The sequence below is a fragment of the Uloborus diversus genome, chromosome 9 (assembly GCF_026930045.1).
Source record: "Uloborus diversus isolate 005 chromosome 9, Udiv.v.3.1, whole genome shotgun sequence".
Classification (NCBI taxonomy): Eukaryota; Metazoa; Arthropoda; class Arachnida; order Araneae; family Uloboridae; genus Uloborus; species Uloborus diversus.
Window position 1 is genome coordinate 153,164,717 of NC_072739.1, and position 20,814 is coordinate 153,185,530.

General features: G+C 33.4%; 1 long non-coding RNA gene across 1 annotated transcript in view; it reads left to right on the forward strand.

Moving 5' to 3' along the window:
- The window catches only part of LOC129229600 (uncharacterized), a 30,480-nt gene extending 17,891 nt beyond the window's left edge, over positions 1 to 12,589 (forward strand). Inside the window, exons 6-8 of the long non-coding RNA XR_008581108.1 lie at positions 386 to 474; positions 5,602 to 5,675; positions 7,606 to 12,589. This is a non-coding gene — a long non-coding RNA (uncharacterized LOC129229600). The remainder of the gene's footprint in view (positions 1 to 385; positions 475 to 5,601; positions 5,676 to 7,605) is intronic.
- Positions 12,590 to 20,814: the final 8,225 nt, after the last annotated feature.

Consider the following 20,814-nt stretch of genomic DNA (forward strand, 5'->3'; position numbering starts at 1 on the left):
CATGAAGGATGATTATAATAACTAAGCAAATTACAATTGATATTTTACCATTAACTTGTGTAACTACTTCTTTAAAACCCAACAGTTTTCTTTGTTTAAGAAAACCTCAGCGGTTCACAAAATTTTCCATGAATTTTGTATGGTCCGTGGATGAATAATGGTTGAGAAACACCAGAATAGAGCATTGCTGTGCATGAATTCCTGAATTTTACATGATCAGTACTTCACCAGTTGTTATGCCTATGCTGTATACATATTTCTATTGAGATATTTTCCTTCATTTTTATGCATTCTATTAAAACATTCAAAATGTTTTTTATTTATTTATTTATTCATTTATGAAGCAGTAAATTTCAAATGTGTAAAATTTTAATTATTTTTTCAGGATGGAATATTATTGCTTAGAAATTTTAGAAGTTATTTTGAAATTAATTTATGATTTAGAAGAAAGAGAAGAAGCTCTACAGGATTATGGTAATTCTTCTTCTTTTTTTTTTTGTGGAGAATCATCCTTTAAATAGTTGTTATCACCACTCACGCGCATAGATGCACTGTTTGTTTTTGTGCAGCGCATGAGAATAAATGTATTACTCTTTTCCAAAAAATGATGACACTGAAATATTTTACACTGTCACTGAGTGTATAATTTAAAAAGCTTTATACTAGCAATTTGTACATTGTTAAAGTTTTAAAAGTTTCTAAAATGAAAAAATCTTTGAAATGATTAAAAATTTGTGCATTAACTTTTCAAATGTTTATTTTGTGTTTTTTTTTCTGTTTTAATGAGCTTGTATTTACTTACGTCACTTTTGTATTTGCATTTGTATTTACTTTTCTGATTTCATTGCCTGTTTAATTCTTTTTCACATCTAATATTAATAAACACTTTCTTTTCTCATTCATTTATCCATTTATCATTTCATCTATGGTAATTACCTTTCCAGGGCATTAAGCTTGAGTTTAGACTCATTTACCAATCCGTAATCACTTGTTACAGTCCCAGGGCCACCCGTGACTAGAGTTTTCAGGAGGAAGTTTGCCAAATGGAACTCCAAATTTTGCCAAATGATTATCATTTTTCCAAATGAAATTCCAACTTTCGCAAAATGTTGATAATTTTACCAAATGGTCAGTCAAAATTTGCCGAATTAGGACAATTTGGGGAGTTCAACTCTCATCAAGTGCCCCTTCACACTCTCAACTCTAAAAGATCTTAACCAATCAAGTTGGGTACTTTTCAGTGACGTTCAACAAATTCTGAATTTGATTACAGTCAAACCTTGTTATCGCGACGCCCAGATGTCACGTCAATCTTTCAATGTCCTGAAATTTTGCCATGTAAGCTTAATGTTAAGTGGCTCGGTTATTTACGACAGTGTTTAATGCCGAAACTCCAATTATGACAACACTTAAAGCTGCTCAGACAGGATCAAATTTTTCTTTGCAATCGAAATATTTTCCAAAAAATAATGAAAATATTTGGAAAAGTTTATTGTAAGAATTTCTGACTCTGACAAGAATAGCAGACTTGTGTATTAAAGACCACGCATGCTACCTCAAGAATGGTGGGGGACGAGTACATAAGTTCTGAAAACTACAGATTTCTGACTTTGACAAGAGGGACAATAGAAAGGAATACCAAGCGGGTTGATTTTAATGCTGGACTAGGAAAGCAGCAAAAGAGAAAGACCATAGCCACCTTAAGCTGTAGGTGGTCACTGCAAGCTTCTGCCATGACAGAGAAAGAGAAAAGATCCCCAGATTAAAAAGCAACACGCAGCTTTAAAGTGGAGAAAAGAATTAGAAAGAGTTTTTCCACTTTCGAAAGGTGTGGCTTAGCTGCGAATTGTGGTCAGAAGTGAAGAGTCCTTAACTGGTTTCTGTCTTAATGATAATCACAGGAAACCTTTTTTTATTGACTTAATAGCCCTTATTGGAATCAGGGAGGATTATTATGCCACTGACACTGTAGATGCTTTTAGAGAGGAAAATCTCCAGTGCACTTCTAATAGCAACCAGTTCATATATGTAGTTGGATGCTATTTTCCCCACTGGAATTTTTAGACATTCGTGTTCATTGTCTGGACCTGTTATACATACGCCTCTACCTCCCCTATCAAGATTACAGTATGAGGAGCAGTCAGTGTAGGCCAAGCTTTTCAAGATTGCCTGGATGGCACAAATGATATGATTTTTTCGGTAAAGGCTGTGGAGGTCGCCGAGGCTGTCTTCAACAGCTTCAGAGTAATCTTGTGCTTTTCTTTGCACATCACGGACAAGACAACAACAAATTTTATTGGAAAGTATTTTAGAATGAAGCAAAAAATAAGTGAAGTATTTTTTTCTGTATAATCTTAGTTTTACCCACCAATACTTCAAAACTGCATTAGCTAAATCAAATCTAAAACACCAAACATTTTTATTTCTTTATTAAATCTGTAGTTTTATCATAAACTAAGATTTAATTATAAATTTCGAAACTATTCTGGTCATTACATCACTTCAGTGATGACAACACTTTGCTGACAGTCCCAAAGATGACGTCATAGTGAAGTTCGAGCGTATTTGGTTGCCAGTTTGTGTTGCACCTTTATAACTTTTAAGATGAGTGTTAACTCAGCTTCAATCTCCGTAATGTTTTTGAATTTGGTTTTTTGTTTTTGCTTATAATAACAGAACATTGTAAAGAAGACTAAAGATTATTTATCATAAGTTAAAGCTTTTACGATAAAGATCTTGTTTGGCGAAGGGAAGTTATTCCAGAAGTTCTTCAGGGGTGGGGGCGAAATTACATTTTAAAAACTTCAATTTTGGAAAAATTACAGAGGGTATCTGAACCCTCTCCCCCTGTCATAACCAAACATCATTGCATTTCTGAAACTCAAATCTAATAACATTGCATTTCAGAGTCTCTACCTTATATCCATCCATGATACAGAGCTATTTCTTGATTCCGTGTCCAATAGGATTATTTGCATACACAGTGGAACCTCCCTATTCATACACAATTGGTTTCTGAAGGCACTTCAAATGGCAATTTGTATGAAGAAGGATGAATTATTTTGTCATGTAAGATGTAATGTAAATTGGATCAATCCATTCTAGATCACAGATGATTGGTTGTTTAAACCTATAAAAAACAATAAATATGCAGTATACAGAATAAATAAATAAAAATTCAACTACACTTTGCTTGCATTGAGCTGAGCTGATGACATAAACAGAATGTCAAGAGAAAGAAGAGAGATATTAATGTTTTTGTTTGAAATGGGGTCACCTTTCATCAAAACATCAGGTAACAGTTCTTCAGGTGTTTTCTCTCTTTCAAGTGTTATTTCTCTTATCTGTCTTTTTGCACCAGAAGAATCTTGGGGATTCTTTCTCTAAAAACCTATCCAATGTTGTCTTTTGACCAATAACATAGTTACACCGCCAGCTCAGTCATTTCCAGCCGAGGACTGCAGTTTCGTGCTTATTAGCACTCATCAGCCCGGCATAGAAAAGTGACCGAGCTGGAGATGGAAAACCTCTAAGGAAGCCAAGAGTGCCAAACAAACTGGTAGCTAATATAGAATTAGCACAGACCAGACAAGTGACCGAAGCAATGGTTTGGTTCAACTTGAAGATTGCAATATCGAACCATTGCTTCGGTCACTCGTCTGGTCAGTGTTAATTCTATATTAGCTACCAGTTTTCTTGGCACTTTTGGCTTCCTTAAGAGGTTTTCCATCTCTAGCTCAGTCACTTTCCTATGCCGGGCTGATGAGTGCTAATAAGCACGAAACTGCAGTCCTCCGCTGGAAATGACTGAGCTGGCGGTGTATTTCACGTATTTCTGCTTTAGCCCAGGCTATTGGGTGGTAATTTACTGAATAATAACATAGTTGTTGAACAAGTTGATGCTTCTGCTGACCATAGCAGTGTTATGATGCCATTTTCCCGCTACTCTCAGTGTTTTCTCGAAGTGGTAAAATAGTTCTTTAATTTCTGCTATGGAAATGCTTCTCTTGCTACTTTCCTCCTCACCTACAGAAAGTTACTTCTTTTTGCTACTCCTTGTGCCTCATTTTTGTGGTCTTCGATCATTTCTGTTTAGTGACGTTGTCAGAATAGTGAAGAAGCATAGGAATAGACTAGTTCAATTTTACTTGAACGAGGTGGACAAATAATGAATAGTGCAAGCAGGCCCCCCCTGATGGGAGGTCACAGTGACCTTCCAAAAATGTCCTTAATTGGCAAATTTTGTCTGACGATTCGCGAAAATTATCATTATTCAGGAAAATTGGGAGTTGTATTCGGCAAAATTATCACAATTCTTCAAAATTAGGAGTTCTATTCAGCAAACTGAGAATTTTCACCCTCCCAAGAATTTTAATTTTCTGGCGTCCCTAAGTACGAGTAGAAAGGCAGATAAATGGCGGGGTTCCAATGTATTCATCAACAGTAAGTTAAAGCAGTGTTAAGCTGATAGCAGTTTGTTTGGTATTGTTCATACATACTTTCTTAGATGTATTGATTTAGCTGATTGTTGTTTCAGGCAGACTCTCACTTGTTGGTTGTGTCGACTTAAGGGAATGTGTGTGTGTCAACTTACTGAGTTTCCATAATTTTAACTCTTAAAGAGTTTCTGTATCGCTTACTTACTAATGCTTAACACTCACATTATGAAAAGTAATTTCAGTAAATAGATTTTCTTTTCATTTCATATTCTTCTTTTGAAAATTACATAATGAAATCAGTAATATTATTTGAATACCTGGTGAGTAATAAATTTAAATTTTTTGAAAAGAGAGAATAGTTTCTTGTCAATCAGGTCTAATAAAGATAAAAAGTCCTGATCACACTTGTTTAAAAAACATTTCATGGTGCCTTCTTTCTCTAGAGAACTCCCCTAGGTAAATTTATCCTACCCTTTCCTAGCCTTTTAGAATTGCACTAAAAGCTGAGTGTGAGGGCTGACTCCCCTGGATAAGAGGAAATCTCCAAAAAGGTTTGCCAGAAAAGGATTGACTGACCAAGAAACCACAATGTAAAATTCAGAGAAAAGGTCAATATGAAAGCATGTTGGTTGAAAATTGAACTAGAATAGTAATAAATTGGATGTCATTTTTTTGGGTTTCAGCAAATGTGTGTCAAGCTAGAGTGGTTTACGCCCATTTAAATATGCATGAGCTAGCCATAACAAAATTGAAGGTTGAGTAACTGAGGTAGTCAAGTTATCCGCGTGTCGAATTACCAAAGTTTCACTGCATATAGATTGCATGAACTTGAAGTCACAATTTTTTTCCTGAGTTTTTATCTAATTATTTACAAATGATGTTTTTGGCAACCTATTTTTTTAGGCAGTTAAGTTATTATTTACTGTAATTGTTTTTAATTTACTTATAAATAAATAAAAATGTGCTGTTTATAAAGACTTATCTTACATTTACTGCTGCCTAGTAAGTGCTATTCTTTTAAACGATGGACTGTAGTGGACGTTTAGCCCAATTGACTTGAATTTTTTTCATCCTATGTCTCTCTTTCAAATTTGATATGCTGTAGTGTGTCCGTTATGTATTTATGTAAAGGAGTAACAATTTTTTTTACTTTGATTTTCAGCATGTGAGGAACTTTACAAATGGTGTGAAGAATGCCTATTTCTACTTCGTAATGCATGTTATGAAAAATTTGCGGTAAGTTAGAAAACTGTGGTCTTGATTCTTGTCTAAACTTGCAGAATGAGGGTATTAATTTCATTGCTTCAAAAATTATGTTTTTTCTTTCCTATATACTAATAGTTAGAACCAAGCCGAACTGGTGCCAAAACGCTGTTCTGGCTCTATTCCCCTTGAAAAACAATGGCAATTTGCATAAAATTGATCATGGCTCAGAATCCAACTACAGTGAAGCACCATTCATACGTGTTTGTTGGGATTGTATAAAAAAAAGCGTATAAATGAAAAAACGTACAAGTATACATCAATATATCTTAGACTCTATAGGGACCAATTCAAAAAACGTATAATTGATAAAAACGTATAAAAGAGAAAGGTATAATCAGTGCTTCTCTGTATTTTTTTGCTGTTTGGATGTTGGGAATATTAGGAACTTACTATTGGTTACAACTATTAATATTTGCAACTTAAATGTTTCTGGTAAAGGTCCCTTTTTGGATTGCTTTCTAGACTTCCAAGTCATTTTTTCCCTATGGACAAACTCAAAACCTGTTGAAGCCCTTTTAATGTTTTTGCCAAATATTTGGCATCAGGTGTCCTGCCAAGCAGTGCTGTAGTTAGAATAAAATATTTGAGGAAATGCTGAGGTATTTAATAGGGCTGATGCCATAGTTGTCAAATTTTCGTTTAGCTTAAAAAGGTTTAGCTTAAGCTACTTTTTCCTACTTTAACCACTTGATTTTTTTGTCTGAAGAAGCGAACGGCTTTCCACTACCAGGCTTTGCAGGAAAGCAAAAACAATTTAGGGAGACATGCTGATATAAAACCCAAAATAAAGAATTGATGGTTGCGTTCTATGTTACTCAACTTTAATTTTCGTTATCCGTACTTCATTCAAATTCTCAAATAAAATTCAAAACAAAAACACTCACAATTTATAAATTACGAGTGAAAACACACTTACTCTAAACCCGAACGAAGCAACAAAAAGAAGAAAATCTATCTTAATCAGTCTTATCGCCCCTCCTGCTTGGAATGAACATTTCCGGTATACTATTTGTTCAAGACCACACTGTCCCATGTGGAAAAAAGCATAATATCTTTGTTCAAGACATAAAAAATACTTTATTGTGCTCGAGGAAATATAATTTCTCTTTTGAAGAAAGAATACTATTTACGGTACATACCTACGGCCCTGCTAAGCTCAAAAGTCATATCAGCCACCAAGTTCAAAATGAGAAATAGGCTTTTGTAGTTTTGCCCCTCCATGTATTTGGATCAGTTGCAGCTTTTTCAAAATTAAAATATATATATATACTTCTTATTCACAAATGGCTATTAAAAATTGTATTTAGGGGAAATGTATGACAAAGAACCACCTAGTGACCGTAAATCAATTTTTGATCAAGTACAGGCACGACTTTTGGGCTTAGTTGTCATTATGAACATAGTGATGTAGTACAAACTACGTATATATTGTATTCATCCCTAGTTAAGTGGTTAATTCAAGTAACAGACGTTTATTTTATTAATAATAGTGGTTTGAAACCAATCTACTTTAAATTTACACTAGTTTTACAATAATAACCAAATATTTTGGGAGTAACGTCTCCCTGTGTTCCCCCCAGCTACCATACTGCTGCCAAGTAAATATCCGTTGCATGCCTTAAGATCGCTTAAGTTACATAGTTATTTTAAAATGATTTTCTTTCTAATTATATTGAACAGTTTTGTATCACATTTGTGTGTATTTTTCCCTTCCATTCTAAAATAAATTAGCTGCATGAACAGAAAGTTAAGTTTCTTGTGTTACTTTATGAGTTTGGCGTATTTGTTTTGTATTCTTTATTTTTGAAGCTTACTTTTACATTTAACATCGTCAGATATTTTGCTTGAATTTTTCATTATTTGTTTCCATCATTTAAAAAAATTATTATGTATTTTTCAGAGTCTTGCTAATAGCTATGTTGATGAAGAAGACAGTCGGCCAGGATCGAAACTTTTGAGATCTACTTTGGTTAGAGACTCTTAAATGATACCCTTGCAAATACAGAACTTTATGTATGTATGTATATGAAAATGTGCATTTAGGTCATATATACAATTTTTGTTTTGTTTTTTTGGTCAATATTACTTCGTTTAAGGAAATTTTCTTTCCTTAAGTTTTGAATTGTATTTAATCTTTTCAAACTGATCAAAATGTTAGATTTCTGTTTTTGCTCGGAATTTGTTTTTTAAATGTGTTTGATATTAGTTGTTTAACGTATCCTTTGTGTTTCTGTGTGAAATGAAAGAAAGTTAAAAAATAGAAACCGCTTTTGTGCTCATTACGTTGCTGTAAAAGTATTTATATTGGCAAGTTGAAAATTTCAACTTTTACATGAACAAAAAAAGAAAGTTGAAAAAGATATTTTGTTTTTCAGTTTCAAGGGGTTTGCAAAAATCGTGAAAATAAGTACTTTTACAGTATTTTTCTTACTCTTAGTAAAAATGTATGAACACTAATTTGGATCTATATATAACTTTAATCTAACTTGAAGCTAATCTTTGTTTTTGAGTAAAAAAAAAGAAAAAAAAAATACTCATCTGTAGCATGATATTTATGGTGTTACAAAACTCATACTGTATACTCATAACAAATTTTGAACAGTAAATTTTTATCTGAAGTAAATTCAGCTTTTCAAGTAAAAATTAGATCAAATGTCATTTGAGGTAGTATTGATCAATTGTTTTGTTTTAAAGAATTTGATTTGCTAAAGGTTAACGTGTTGCAAATAATTATTTTTGGAAAAATGCATTCAAAATATTTGTATTAAACACATGGAAATTTTTGTTGGAAAAAAAAGAAAGAAAGAAAAGTGCATTTATGTTTACAAACTTTCTAATAAAATCGACAATTATTGTACAATTTTGCTGGAAACTAATCCCAAAATATTTTAAGATGAAAAACCTTTAGAGGAAGCTTATGCTTTAAAAAGCAAGAAATAAATGTTTTTAAGCTATTTGAAAATAATGTGAGTTTTAAGCCTGTCCTTTGTTTTTAAAAATGCTGAAAGAATTTTATATTTTAATTTAAACTATTGCTTATAGGAAATTTCCATTTCATTTACTTCTTTTCATATGCAGCCTATTTTCTTACTGTTTTTATTTGTGAAGTGTAGACTTGGGTAACATCTAGTTATTTTAAATTTTCGATGCAAATAGCATAATTTGCAAGTTTTAGAATGGGTGTAGTAAGTCTCACGAGAATCAATGACTTAGAGTTAGGTCACCAGTAACAGACACTAGTCCAGTAACAGCAGGGCTCGTACGCGCCTTCAAAACTCCTCCAATACTCCTTCATTTAGGAATTTTTTTCTAAGGGCCCTTCAAACTCCTTCATTTTGGTTTTAACTCCTTTAAAACTCCTTCTTTTTTTGTTCAACACTACATAATCTTTCTCTCTGACAGTCACTTAAAATACTTCGATCGACAACTTAACTTCGTCACAAAGGCGAAGGTATAAGAGCAATTTTAATGTATTAATTTCGTACATTTATTTTTTTTCATCAACATGTGATTAACAAATTGGTCATAGAAGTCCTAAAAGGTGAAGGTGAGAATATTATTAGATGGCTAAGACATTTCATAAGTGAAGTAAAACATGCTTAAGTGGTACTTGGTTATTTTTTCAAGTTTTATGATTATTGCTTTTTTCTTCACCACACTCTCAGGAACAAAAGTCAGTTTGTCTAATTATTTTTTAAACATTTAAAAATACATAAGCAGATGTACTATATTAAGTGATTCTATTCTAAAAAAAATGTTTAGCAAATCGCAGTTATGATATTGTAAAATGAGTTGTCCACAAGTGATGTCATGCCTTGAGGGGGAGACGGGTTCATGAAATTGTGACAAGGTGAAGAGACAAAGTGACATCAGACAGTTACTATAACAAAATGTTTATAAAAAATATTACATGTGACAAGAGGAAGAGAAAGATGAAGTGTGGCACTTTGTGACGAAGGCAGAAGGGGGTCAAAGTCAAACATGCTGAAAAAAAAAAGTGCAACATCATTTGAGGACAGCCCACTAGTACTCCTTCAAAATCTCCTTTTACTCCTTCAAAACTCCTTCATTTTATTTCTGAAATTAAGTATGAACCCTGAACAGACAGTTATTAACAGACAAGGGTCCAGTAACAGACAGTCATAAGTTTAGATTTAAATAACAAGTCTTTTAGGTAGGTAAAACTGATGTTGCTGTGGCTCATGAATACGGTGTTATCAGAGTGAATTTTATGAGCCAGTTGGTACTTACAAGGCAGTGGTGGAAGGTTATGAGCAGCTACCATGAGGTCAGCTGATGTTCCATGTTTGTTTGAATTTGTTAACGTTTTAGTTCTAAAAATAAAGAACTTTTGCACATTTTGAAGAGAAAAAGGAATTTTGTTCATTACCCTTCTTTTTCTCATCCTATCTGTTACTGGGTGTACCATCAGATTTTTCAGTGTCTGTTACTGGGGGGTCGGACCTTTTTTCGAAATTGAGCAAATAAAAATAGAAATACCTAATTCAGAGGATCCAGAAGCAGCCAAGTGTTAGATGAGATGTAGTTGCATGAGAGAAAAATAGTTTAAAACTTCTAAACACATTAAAAGGCTCAGGAAATTGAGTTAACCTAAGAGCGATGTCTTAAGCATGTCTGCATGTCTGTTACAGGTACGACCGTTACCTTACCTGGGTTTTAACGCGATTGTTTTTACAATTTCATTTTTGAGTTTGTTTCTCAAGTAAATTTCTAAAAACTGTTGTTGAATAAGATTGGTACGTGCTTTAGAATTTTCTCTGTCGACTCATCCCCAACCGCTGTAACTAGAGTGATTGAGCTTAGCCTTTATCCCGTGCATCCATTGTTGGTTTTCTAGATCTCATACACATAAGCCAGTGAGACCCAACCCTTTTTTTTTTTAATGCCATGCTAAGCACAAAAGTCGTATCTGCACTTTTTGTCAGAATTGAGTTTTTTTCTCCAGGTGGTTCTTTGTCCCATATTTTAGTGAAATACGTTCTTTTATGGTCATTTGTCGATAGGAAATATTTTTTTAAAAAATCTGAAAAGTTTCCTCTGAATGAAATACATGGAGGCGCACAATTTTAAATGGGAATTTCTCATTTTGAACTCGGATGCAGATACTACTTTTGTGCTTAGCACGGCAGTATTACTTATCCTGTCTGTTGCTGGGTGTCATTAGATTTTTCGGTCTCTTTCTGGGGGTTGGACCTTTTTCCAAAATTGAGCAAATAAAAATAGAATTAACCAGTTCAGAGGGTCCACAAGCAGCCAAACGTTAGATGCGATGTAGTTGCATGAGAGGTAAATAGTTTTAAAAGTCTAAAAACATTCAAAGCCTCAGAAAATTGAGTTAACTTGAAGGAGATGTCTTAAGCATGTCTGTGACTGGTTCCGTTACCCTATGCCTTCGCTAAAATAATCGATTCAGCTGTAATTGAAATTTATTATGTCTTCATGGAGTACTGTAGTTGAGATGAGCGCTGAGAGGTGCTGTTTACCGATTTTTTTTTTTTTTTTTGCAAATATAATCTAAATTAGTTTAAAACCACATTTTCTTTTAAGTACCCCCCCCCCCCCCAAACCCCAAGGTGAGTTCTCCCAAGTATTTTTTTTCAACTACAGTACTGTCTTCGTATTATTGTGGAACCTTTTAAATGAATCATTTAGAAGTATTTTTAAAAGTACTTCAGGTAACCTGATCAATTCCTTTTCCAATTTAAATAGTGCTGTATTAAAACAGGATAACACATTTACAAATTGATTAAGGTGTAGCTTAATTCAAGTGCGTTTAACTGTACAATTAATGCACATTTGTCTTTTTCACCGATTAACACTTTTTAGCAAATGATGATAGCGTTTATGCATAAAAGAGTGATAGTATTACTTCTTGAAAATTTTTTTATTCAAGGGATTTTAACATTTCCAGTTAATCTCCTATGTGCAAACTGCATTGAGATGTGTTTTACCACCGTATTTCATCCGATTCAAACTGAGTTTTACAAGTATGTATTATCGTTTAACTGAAACACAGTATACTACATAATTACTTATGTCAAAATGTTTTAGGTTCCATAAAGGAGAGGAGAAGGGTAGTAGAGTAAACAGAAAAGAGAAAGAATTATTTTCAGAATTGTTTTAAATTGTTCTAACACAATAATTTAGCAATTAAATTCATAGCTTTACTTTTTTTTACTCAAGTAAGTAAACTATTAATTTGATCATCGTTATGAATATGTCTTATTTTAAGAATAAACGGATTTTTAATTTTTAAATAATTATTGTTATTACTATTTGTGTTCTTTTTGTGGAAGTGGAATAATTAAATGTATGGAAGATTTTACTAAAATGACTAATCCCAAACATGGCTTGCAACACTTTTAAAATTTAAGGTAGCTTTATTATCTTGCTATTTTAAAATTGTTTTTTTTTCTATTCAATAGTTTGCAGTTAAGAACAAAGTGTTATGAAATTTAGTAGTTCATTTTATTGTTTATGAATGTTAGTAAAAATTTTTTATTGCCATAAATAAATTTTATAATATGATGTTACTGCTAAACACAGTTGCTGATTTTGTCTTAGTTGTTATTGATTTCATAAAGTGTAACATAGTTTTTGAGCAATAAAAAGATTAAATAACCACTTTACTGTCAGTTCTGCCTTTAGCGGAATAGTATCAAAACTAGCTTTGTATGTGTTATTGCACCAACTAATTATGTAGTTGCCTTTTGTTTTCTTCAAGTTTTATGTTTGCTTAATACAAAGTAAAATTTACCTTTACTGGGAATCAGATATGCGGTAATGATTTTTAAAATTTGAAGTTCATATTTGTATGTCTATTGGCCCTTTTCAATTTATACTGTCGATAAAGTATATGTCATTTCTATTGGAAATAAATAACATTTTTGTATAGTTTGACTTCTATTGCAAACAAAGGTTGTCACACCAATAGATCATTCCTTAATTTTGAAATACAGTGAAATTTCGTTACAGCAAATACCAATTCAAAGAAATATCTGTTTCAATGAAATAAGTTTTTAGTCCTGATTTGAATTTCATTACATCACTTAAGTTCCTTTACAACAAACGAATTTTGCAGTCCCTTGAAGTTTGTTGTTACGGGAATCTACCGTTGTGTGTGCGCAAGATCAAAGGTTTACGAATGGTATCGACATTTCAATGAGGGCCGAAATTCCAGGATAAGGTTTTCATACAATTTGTCCCCAAGCCTTGGATTGTACCTTGTAGGTATGAATGGATATTTTTGATTTTCTGCATGAACTCGTTTTTATGAGCATCTGGTTATAACGAGCAAATAATAAGATCCCTTCGCTCTTGTTATAAGCAAGTTCGACTGTGTTGTTATAAATAACTGTCTTCAACATTAATTTTTAATGTGCCAACGTCATCTATTTAAAATCAGAGGAGAATTTCAGTTGCTGGGAGACTCACTAATTTTTTCAGATGTTGGCAATTTTTTTAATGCTAAAGACTAGGTATTAATGTATTTCAAAATTACTGATTATTCCAGAGTGAAACTAGGTATTTTACTTAATAGCGCCGTTCACATGACGCTTTTCGACCCAGGAAAAACCCTGCTTTCGACCGCAAGCCGGTTATTTGCTGGGGAAATGCTGGAATTTTTTTCCTCCTGCTTGGGGGTAGGAGAAAAGCCGGGTTGTTACCCAGAATGCACTGCACCAACTGTGACGGTTTACTTCCTCCATTTAGGATTTGCGCAAAGGATGCTGGGTAAATCCGCTCTCTGGGATAAACCAGCTTTTCACATGTGAATGAGGAATTTTTCGATCCGGGTTTTGGCAGAGCCGGAGCGAGAAAATGCGAGGTAGAAAAACGTCATGTGAACGGCCCTAATGTATATTCTCTTTGCTGAGCTTGCTACAGAAGGCACTACCAAACCATGCCAAAAAACTCTTTCTGGCAGATTAGAACTTTTTTTTTCTCTTGTAATAAGATTCAAAAAAAAAAAAAAAAAAAAAAAAACTCCTCATGCTCCACACATCATGAGGCTTACAGATGTAAGTGATAAATAGCAATTGCAACATTGTAAAAACATAAGTTAAGAAGATGAATAAAATAGAAATAAACAATTTACAAATTTAAGTAATAACAAACCAGCGAAACTAAATGGAATTATGGCCTTTAAAAATGTCTTCAACAACGACAAACCAGGAGGTACCATCATACAAAAATGAAAGGAACAAAAAGAAGACACAAACGTTCGAAAGAATCCCAAACAAGAAAGACATAGCTTATAAATTTAAATGACTGATAAAATTACGAAAAGCATTAAGGTTATGAAAGCTTTCAACAAAAAAATACAAAGAAAGTGGCCAACAACCCAACTGTTTTAAGTTTTTCTTTAAAATAATCCTTGGATCTGAGTAATATTACAATATAATAAAACATGCTCAATAGTTTCAGCATCCTGTCCACAAGAACACAAATCATCACTTACCTAAGCAAAGAACTCTTAAAATTTCCATGCCCTGTGAGAATTTGTGTTAACTTAAAATCAGTAAAGAACTCTTTACACTTTAACCGCTCAAAGATAGTAGAAAAGAACCTTTTGGTCTACAGAGCATTTTGTGCAGCCAAAAACTCAGTATTCCAGCTTTGAAGAGTCCGAACCCAGGCTTCATGCTCAAAATGAGACCACAGAACTGACATTGCTGTATCAATATCCCTGAAAGTCACATCTTTGGCCAAACAGTCAGCGCTATCCAGAGTTGCCAGACGTCCCGTATTTTGAAAAATTGTCCTGCATCCCAGAGAACTTCAATATGGGACAGCTAAAGTCCCGTGTTCTAGCTGATACCAATATTTTACAGAACAAGACATTATTTTATGGGGAAACAATAAAGTAAAACAAAAAATGTGAAATGAGCTCTAAGAAAATCATGTGGCAGCAATCGCAAAAATTTGGTTTGTATGTTTTTGTTTTGGTGGTAGACCATGAGGAGCCGTATGGTTGCTTCTTCTTTGCTCATTGACTAATGCTAGAAACATATTTCTGTGCATGCTTCATCAATCAATCGCAATGAAAACGATTTTTATACTTTGATAGGCAACATTTTGTGAAGTTTAATGCTTTGTTGCGATTGAATTTTTCAGACTTATCATGAATAGACGTCTCAAAAATCCCCCCTCCCTTTTACTCCTAGAAGCCTGTCCCGTATTTACTGTTCTTAAATCTGGCAACTCTGGTGCTATCATTGCCTAGGTTCCAACTACAGACAGTAAAAAGAGATAGTGGCAGAAAACAATACCAAAGTATGTGCAATGCTGGTGAACTTTCAACTCAAATATTCGCACACATCAAAATGTAAGTAAAATGTTAGCGAGAGTGTAACTTTTCAGCGGATATGTTTTTTTTTAATGTCTGATTGGATCATATCTGTGATGGTTTTGTGATCAGTCAGAGATGCTTTGCTTGAATATGAGTGTCAAGGTCAAGCAAAGACTTGTAAATGGCGCAATAAGAACTGTTACTGAAATTGTTTGACTGTTATGAGATCAATGATAGATATTCCATCTGTTTGTATCGACTTTTACAGAGACGGAATTAAATCCAAGTCTAGTTTCTGACCCTCCAAAGTTATGGAACTATCAACAGTAACCCGTACTAGCTTCCAATATTACTATGCTGTGCCTGCATGATGCAGAAATTGCAAGGATGTACAGTAGAACATGTTTTTTCATATCTTTGATTAGCAAACTCTCAAGGAGAGGTGTATGTCACATTAATTTGTGCCAAATTATTGAATGTATTATGAACTAGTGGTACCCGCACGGCTTTGCCCGAAATAAAAATATTAAAAAGTCTTTTGGTTCGCCTGTATAACAAATAATGTAGGGTGAATTTTCTCGCCAATTGGCTTATACCCATGTTACGGTTTCCATGTTATGATAATTTCGTATCTCACCAATTGGCTTGTGCCCATGTTACGGGTTCCACGTTATGATAATTTCGCAATTTACTCGTCCATCTTATGATATTTTTGTTCTTAAAATTGAAAAAGAAAAAGAACCACATCGAATTTTCGAAAAATCGCTTTGAGGTGCACACCCCCATGCTACAAACTAACTTTGTGCCAAATTTCATGAAAATCGCTTGAACGGTCTAGGCGCCATGCGCATCACAGAGATCCAGACATCCTACAGACATCCTACGGACCGAGAGACTTCCAGCTTTGTTATTAGTAAAGATAGTAGAACTCGGTTACTCAAAACTCACTGGTAAGACACTGCAATGAAGGAGGTGGAAAGAATGTGACAACTAAGGCCTCAGGAACCAGGACTGGAGTTATTTGTTTGAAATGTTGAAAAACAATTTATTTTGGCATTTTTTAAAATAAGGTGCCGCTTAATGTGATCATGGTTAATGTTATCATTCGCTTAATGTTATATCAGAATCACGAAGTCCCGGAACACTTGTATGTATGTATCAACATGTGCTAAAAAAATCCGATATTGTGATCAGTGTTTTCGTTTAGTGCTATCATTTTTTCATAAACTTTGAATTTTTCCCCTTTTTTTGCTCTTTAATCAACAGAAATACAAGAGCAAACACTAACATGTAGCTTTCAGAAAAAAATAAGTTCCCTTCTTATCAGTAAAGCAAAATAATTTTTCTCCCTGTCCAGTTACACTAAAAGCTTCACTTTAAACCATAAAACATTTTAGCCATGGAGAAAAAAAAAAGTTCAATGATTCAGCAATAAAACTTTTACGGAAAAAATTTAAAACACTTTGACAATTTAATTATGAAGAGTCAAAGCAGTACAACTAAAAATTTCTCAGCCATTATTTTGTAAGTTACAAAAAAAAAATCGTGACGAGATTGAAAACAAAATGAAGCTAAATGAAAATTTAAACAAACGAAACCGTGCTGGTAAAGATGGTGAAGTTGAATCTGCTTTGAAAGAGGTTTACGAATGTCAGAGAAAAGGGTGCTCAAGTAAACGGTCCGTTAATGCAGAAAAAACTTTACTTGAAAAACTTCTTTTAACCGACTTCAAAAAGGAGGCGGTTATCAGTTCATACCGTATGTATGTTTTTTTTTTTTGTTTGTCCACTCATAGCGTCTCACCTAGTGAACTGATTTTGATTATTCTTTTTTTAATGGATAGGGGATGGCTCAACTTAGGTCCCATTACTTTGTTTGACCATATTTGTTCTTTAGAAAAAAAGTTATGGGCAAAAAACAGTAAATTTTATACAATTTCCATATGATATTGTAGCAAAGTTCGCACTTTTCATCCGTGGATAACGGTGGCTCAGTGGTAGAATTCTCGCCTCCCGCACGAGCGACCCGGGTTCAAATCCCGACTAGGACAAGGTGAATTTTACTAAAATTTCGTTTCTACTGTTTCCCGTATTTTCTCGAATGTTCTATTAATTTCTGTATCTTTCCAAGTCTGGAAAGTTCCAGCACTTTCCCAAGTTGTATATAAGGAGATGTAACGTTCATTCGTGGTTCTGAATAAAGATCTCGAGTTGAGACTAACGAGTATTCGCTTCATTTGGCTGTCACATTGTCTTTGCTATCTTCATCTACGCGACAATATGAAACTCATTGTTATAAAAGTTTGGTGCCATGTAGCATTAATAGTAATTGTAATGATAATTTTGAATAAAGGCTTTTCTAAAGCAATACAGTGATATAGAGCCGAACTTCTTACTAGGTAACTTCTTACTTTTACTGAAATATCTACATTTACACTAAAAAGAATGAAATAAAAAAATTTTGAAAAAAAAATAGAACCGACTTCAAAATTGCTCTAAAAAGTGAAAAATAATTTTATTCTTTAAACACCATCGATAATACTTTTAAACATAATTTTTGAAGTTGGCGCAAAAACAAAAAGTAAAATCCATTGTAACCATGCTTCGTTCATATTTTTAACAAAAAATCATCCAAAGTTAGGAACGAAACATTTATATCGTTACTCTAATATGCTGTCATCAATGCGTAATGCATTTGGTACTGAAGAAACTGGACCTGGTTAAATTTATACTTGTAGTTGAGTTATTTCTGTGAATGATTTTATCGATCGTTTTTGCGCCAACTTCAAAAATTATGTTTAAAAGTATTATCGATGGTGTTTAAAGAATAAAATTATTTTTCACTTTTTAGAGCAATTTTGAAGTCGGTTCTATTTTTTTTTTTCCAAAATTTTTTTATCTTGCTTTTAAAATGGGTAAAAAAACTTTGTAGCATCGTACGGATGGTTTAATCGATGAAAAAAAAAAGAGCTATTCCATTCTGCTACTTTATAATTTTAAACTGCGCTTTAAATTGAGTCATTGTAGTTTTAATTTGCAGGTTGTAAAAATAAATGCTTCTTAAATGAAAAAATCTTCATTTTGTGGATCCTGGATTCTTTTCGGCCATTGCTATCAATCGGTTATTGTTATCAAATTGTTTGTTCCAAAGTGATCTCATTAAGTGGCGCCTACTGTATTTGAATATAAATTTCATTAAAAAAAATTGTTTTGTTGCTTCCTTTATTTTAATTTGCAGAAAAATAGTCATTAAATGGTCTGATACATTATTGTGACGTGTATATATTTCTTTTTTAGAGATCACATCAAAATAAACTAGAATAAACGTGAAGTTTATCGCTAGTCTTGGTTATGCAATCGATTACAAAAGCTTTAACATTTTGTTATCAAAGCTTTTATAATTGATTGCAAAATATTAGGCTCAAAATACTAAACATCAGAACATAATCAATAACTAATTGACTGAACATAATTATAACTTAACCAGTTTTAAAAGCGAACTAAAAAGTAGAAAATGAATGTTCGAAGCATCATGTAGATTTAAAGCCTCATATGTATTCAAAACTTCTTACAGATTAGCCATATAATTTCCGATTGTGAATTTTTCATAGCTGTCAACAAACTTCTAAGATTTAAAAAGATAAAATATGGAGCAAGTGTAATACATAGCTGTAAGTAGTATAAATTGTAGCTATGAATGATAATTCGCAAATTAGTTTAGATTTTTTGCAATACGATTAGTTAATAGGTAATTGATGCATTTACTAATTTAATCGCTCCCCATGCTTAAGTATTAACTGCATCACAAAATGTTAAATACACTGAGTTGACATAAAATACACATGGGGGGTAAGGTAAAGTGAGTCGAGATTACGCACAAGGGATTGTACAAGAGCGCCCCGGATGGTTTTCGCTCGCTAAGTGGTGGAGTGATGCGGAGAAAAATTGTACAAGAGCATTACTCGAGTGTTCAGGTGAATGTGCATACTGGTTGTTCAGAGCGTTTGCGATACAATATCGCTACTTAGCACTGTTTAACCAAGCTAAAAGCATTTCCACCTCTCGTGCAACAGACAACAAGAGAATGCATAGTCCTTTAAGAGACGTCTAACATATCTAATATTTACAGTTATTTCTACAACAATTCACAACACAAGATTATTTTGAAATTGGAGACGACTCTCGTCTCTTTGCTCAGTAATCTCTCTCCTCTCTGACCTACTTAATTTCCTTTACATACGGGGATTATTTGGTGGTAGAATTCACCCCTTTTAACAGCAGACAGACGATACTGACAAAATGGATATGTACCTTCTGCTGTCTGGGATTTCAAACTGCGATGACAGAGGGTGGTTGAAAAATGTTCGCTATAGTGGTCAAAAACAGCATCCTGCACCAAACAAAGAATTTTTATGAGCACAACAGCTGTCCAGCTTCATCTAGAATTAAAAACTACATGGCTGGCTTTTCGCAGAAAAGTGGAAGCTAAGGCTCGTATTTACGTGTGTCCCTAGACTTATCCAGCTTCCATTTTGGTGGTAGATTCAAAACACACTCGTAATATGTTTTTTTGGTGTGGTCTGGGAAAGAATTTCTAGTTCGACTCCACGCATTGAATTTAAACAGCAAACAACTGGAGGAATTGCATGAGTACACTAAGTGCGAAAGTTTTCACACCTTTTCCCTTAATACTTAAAAGAATGGCAATAGAGCAAAGTAATTTTGATTTAAACGGTTTTTTATGAAGCTACTTTGCTAAACGAACATTAGCACCAGTGGTACTTTCTAGCAGCAGCATTGTTTGAATATATAAAAGACTGTACAATCATTGCGCTACGAAAACGAAAATAGTAATTGAAGTAATTGAGAGTTCGCGCATCTGCTATTTAAGATGACGCGCTGTTTTCCTTCGTTTTTTTTTTTTTTTTCTTTCATGGTAGCAGAGGTTACTCGCATTATTGGTTACTTTATATTGCAAAAAGAAAATGAACAAATTTTTCTGGAAAACGAGTTACAAAGTAACTAATCTAATTTTGTAAATTTTCAGGCGTTCCTTGTTTTTTCTTTTCTTAAATTATTATTTCTGTATCTTTTTTAATAAATGTTTATTTTCTGATTAATGATAAAATGGTTACTCCCACTGTAATAATGGTTATATAGAAAAAACCTTACAATAATGTAATTAAGCACTTTGTTATACTTGGCTTGATTGTCACGGAAAAAATCTGAGGCCTGCTTTTGCTTATATCTCAGCATCTAGACTAATAAGAGACTTTGGGATTTCACTAAATGATTTGCTTAATCTTAAGGTACAATTTAATGCTGAAAAATAAAAATTCTAAAATAAAATCATTATTTCGGTTAGGATTATTTGAATAGCAAATTTCATATAATTTTCCCATTAAATGATTAAATATAAAACCCATTGTTACAGATATTCTTTGCCTTACAACAGTAATATTAATAGTAATCATAATAAAAATTTTGAATCAAGGCTTCTCAGTAGCAAGCATGAAATTGATTCACTATCATTGCTTTCAAAGGATTTTTATTCTCATCTATGCCAATAATCGATCGGGCTAAGTAAAGAGACATATTAGGATTTTTCCGACAAATGACTTGTATGTTGTGAACAATTCTTTTGCTTTTATCTCAGCAACTAGACCCCTTAGACACTTCGGAATTTCACTAAATGATTCGCTTAACCTTAAGGTACCCGTCCCCTCACCCAATAGTTTCGGGTTGCTCCGCCCCCCCCCCCCCGAAACTAATTTTTCAGGGTGCTCGGGCCCCCTCA